Here is a 4,513-nt window from a genome sequence, read left to right as displayed (position 1 = left end):
TGTTAACTACATCCTGATTTACCAGATCAATTGTACTTTTAAGCACAGTGTGGAGTTCAACTGGGCTGAATATGCAGTTACTAATATCAGTTACTCTATTTAGTCTAATCAATTTACAGATATAATTTTGTTCAGGCACCCTCTTGTGGCTAATGCAACTTCTGATTGCCCTTTAGGCTGAGTGTTGAGCTAATGAGCGTTATGGTTTTCAATTTAAAACCTCTTTGCCTCTGCACTGCCCACTTGTCCAGAGCGCTGTGATGAATAGCCATCTCTAGATACTTTTGCACATTGTCGCCAAATCAAGGTTTCCAGATTAATTCCCCCCCCCCCCCCCCCTCCACTTCAGTTGTAACAAGTAAAATCTCTGAATATTTGACCAGCTCGGATTTGGATTGATTCAATCCACGCGTGGGGTGTCATTTCACTGTCGGAGACCATGTATTGTTCTTTAATGATGTGAGTATTTAGCTACGGTAGAAGCCAAACAGACTGGTGAGAGATGGGTTTCATTTTATTGGGGAATAGTGGTTGCTGACATCTTGAGTTATGAGTTTGTGTTGGGACTTCTCGCCGTGCTGTTGGACAGTTTTACATGCCTTCTGTGATGTTGTCAGAGTGTGTGTGTGGGGGGGTTGTGGGACTGGGACCCCATGTCTCCCTCCAGACCAGACCACACAGTGATGTTTACAGAAGCCCAATTACTTCCCTAGAACTCTGCCATGCAAATCAGGGGAGCCCAAACCCTCAGTCCCTCAGTGACCCTGCCTGTACTAGGTTATAGTGCTGGGGAGTTTAGGAGTGAATGTGGCTCAGATTGATGCAAGGCTGTTGACATCTAGGCAGCAGGGAGCATACGAAGATATTTCTAAGGGCTTGCTTGATAACATGTTACAATGACAAGTGTTGCTTTAGTGCACTCATGTCTCAAAACTGCTAACCACATTTACACTCTTGAAAAGAGATGACAAATCAGACCTTTTTCTGTTGAACAGTAAGCATGTTTCTGTATTCGGGTGTGGTCGACGAGAGACAAGGTGGAGCTATATTCTGACCAGGGTCGATTGTATTACATACAGTTTAGGAATCAGATCTTGTCCCATGCACTGTGTTAAAATGGACCTATTGGGGTTGTTGTGATAATCATGTTTAGCAAAAGAGACATCTAGACTTCTCTGTAATGTTATCGCATGTTATTCTCCTTCTGCAGTCAATCAACCATTCAGGTGCAATTCATTGAAATATTAAGGGGACATACAAGGTTCACCCGGTGACGGGCCCATCTTAGGTTTTTTTATTTTTATTTTTTATAAAAAAAAAATATATATCTCACTCACACACAGTTGAAGTCGGAAGTTTACATACACCTTAGCCAAATACATTTAAACTCAGTTTTTCACAATTCTTGACATTTAATCCTAGTAAAAATGCCCTGTTTTAGGTCAGTTAGGATCACCACTTTATTTTAAGAATGTGAAATAATAGTAGAGAGAAGGACTTATTTCAGCTTTTATTTCTTTCATCACATTCCCAGTGGGTCAGAAATTTACATGCACTCAATTAGTATTTGGTAGCATTGCCTTTAAATTGTTTCGCTTGGGTCAAACATTTCAGGAAACCTTCCACAAGCTTCCCGCAATAAGTTGGGGCAATTTTGGCTTATTCCCCCTGACAGAGCTGGTGTAACTGAGTCAGGTTTGTAGGCCTCCTTGCTCGCACACGCTTTTCAGTTCTGCCCACAAATGTTCTATGGGATTGAGGTCAGGGCTTTGTGATGGCCACTCCAGTACCTTGACTTTGTTGTCCTTAGGACATTTTGCCACCACTTTGGAAGTATGCTTGGGGTCATTGTCCATTTGGAAGACCCATTTGCAACCAAACTTTAACTTCCTGACTGATGTCTTGAGATGTTGCTTCAATATATCCACATAATTTCCCTCCTCATGATGCCATCTATTTTGTGAAGTGCACCAGTCCCTCCTGCAGCAAAGCACCACACAACATGATGCTGCCACCCCCGTGCTTCACGGTTGGGATGGTGTTCTTTGGCTTGCAAGCCTCCCCCTTTTTCCTCCAAACATAACGATGATCATTATTGCCAAACATTGCTATTTTTGTTTCATCAGACCAGAGGACATTTCTCCAAAAAGTATGATCTTTGTCCCCATGTGCAGTTGCAAACTGTAGTCTGGCTGTTTTTGGAGCAGTGGCTTCTTCCTTGCTGAGCGACCTCCAAGTTATGTCGATATAGGACTCGTTTAACTGTGGATATAGATACTTTTGTACCTTTTTCCTCCAGCATCTCCACAGGGTTCCTTTGCTGTTGTTCTGGGATTGATTGGCACTTTTCGCACCAAAGTGCGTTCATCTCTAGGAAACAGAACGCGTCTCCTTCCTGAGCGATATGACGGCTGTGTGGTCCCATGGTGTTTATACTTGGGTACTATTGTTTGTACAGATGAACGTGGTACCTTCAGGCATTTGGAAATTGCTCCCAAGGATGAACCATACTTGATGAGGTCTCTTTTTTCTGATTTCTTTTGATTTTCCCATGATGTCAAGCAAAGAGGCACTGAGTTTGAAGGTAGGCCTTGAAATACATCCACAGGTACACCTCCAATTGACTCAAATGATGTCAATTAGCCTATCAGAAGCTTATATTCTTAGCTTCTATACATCATTTTCTGGAATTTTCCAAGCTGTTTAAAGGCACAGTCAACTTAGTGTATGTAAACTTCTGACCCACTGGAATTATGATACAGTGAATTATAAGTGAAATAATCTGTCTAAACAACAATTGTTGGAAAATGTACTTGTGTCATGCACAGAGTAGAAGTCCTAGCCGACTTGCCAAAACTATAGTTATCAAGAAATCTGTGGAGTGGTTGGAAAAAATAGTTTTAATGACTCCAACCTAAGTGTATGTAAACTTCCGACTTCAACTGTATACACCAGTCAAAAGTTTGGACACCTACTCATTCCAGGGTTTTTCTTTATTTTTATTTTTTTCTACATTGTAGAATAATAGTGAAGGCATAAGCTAATATAACACACATGGAATCATGTAATAACCAAGAAATCTAAATATATTTTATATTTGTGTTTCTTCAAAGTAGCCACCCTTTGCCTTGATGACAACCTTGCACACTCTTGGCATTCTCTCAACCAGCTTCATGAGGAAAGCTTTTCCAAACGTCTTGAAGGAGTTCCCACATATGCTAGGTAAACTTAAACTAGGTTTGACGACAGGTCTCGTTGTCTTGGCTGTGTGCTTAGGGTTGTTGTCCTGTTGGAAGGTGAACCTTCGCCCTAGTCTAAGGTCCTGAGCGCTCTGAAGCAGGTTTTCATGAAGGATCTCTCTGTACTTTGCTCTGTTCATCTTTCCCTCAATCCAGAGAATATTTTTTCTCATGGTCTTAGTCCTTTCGCTGTCTTTTGGCAAACTCTAAGCGGGCTGTTGTGCTTTTTACTGAGGAGTGGCTTCCGTCTGGCCACTACCATAAAGACCTGATTAGTGGAGAGATGGTTGTCCTTCTGGAAGGTTCTCCCATTCCCATAGAGGAACTCTGGAGCACTGTTAGTGACCATTGGGTTCATGGTCATCTACCTGACCAAGGCCCTTCTCCCCCGATTGCTCAGTTTGGCCGGGCGGCCAGCTCTAGAAAGAATCTTGGTGGTTCCAAACTTCTTCCATTTAAGAGTGATGGAGGCCGTTATGTTCATGGGGACCTTTAATGCTGCAGAAATGTTTTGGTACCCTTCTCCAGATCTGCGTCTCGACAAAATCCTGTTTCGGAGCTCTATGGACAATTCCTTCAACCTCATGGCTTGGGTTTCTTTCTCTGACATGCACTGCCAAATGTGTATATAGACAGGTGTGTGCTTTTACAAATTATGTCCAATCAATTAAATTTACCACAGGTGGACTCCAAGTTGTTGAAACAGCTAAATAATTATCAATGGAAACAAGTCTATGGTCTGAATACTTATTTAAATAAGTTTTTCAATAATTTGTGTGTGTATATATATATATATATATATATATATATATATATATATATATACTGCTCAAAAAAATAAAGGGAACACTTAAACAACACAATGTAACTCCAAGTCAATCACACTTCTGTGAAATCAAACTGTCCACTTAGGAAGCAACACTGATTGACAATAAATTTCACATGCTGTTGTGCAAATGGAATAGACAACAGGTGGAAATTATAGGCAATTAGCAAGACACCCCCAATAAAGGAGTGGTTCTGCAGGAGGCGACCACAGACCACTTCTCAGTTCCTATGCTTTCTGGCTGATGTTTTGGTCACTTTTGAATGCTGGCAGTGCTTTCACTCTAGTGGTAGCATGAGAACACCAAGATTGGCAAATTCGCCACTGGCGCCCTGTGCTCTTCACAGATGAAAGCAGGTTCACACTGAGCACATGTGACAGTCTGGAGACGCCGTGGAGAACGTTCTGCTGCCTGCAACATCCTCCAGCATGACCGGTTTGGTGGTGG

The sequence above is a fragment of the Oncorhynchus mykiss genome, chromosome 22 (genome assembly GCF_057628025.1).
Source record: "Oncorhynchus mykiss isolate SJ-2025 chromosome 22, ASM5762802v1, whole genome shotgun sequence".
Lineage (NCBI taxonomy): Eukaryota > Metazoa > Chordata > Actinopteri > Salmoniformes > Salmonidae > Oncorhynchus > Oncorhynchus mykiss.
The sequence above is the reverse complement of the archived record's forward strand: the minus strand, read 5'-3'. Positions refer to the sequence as shown.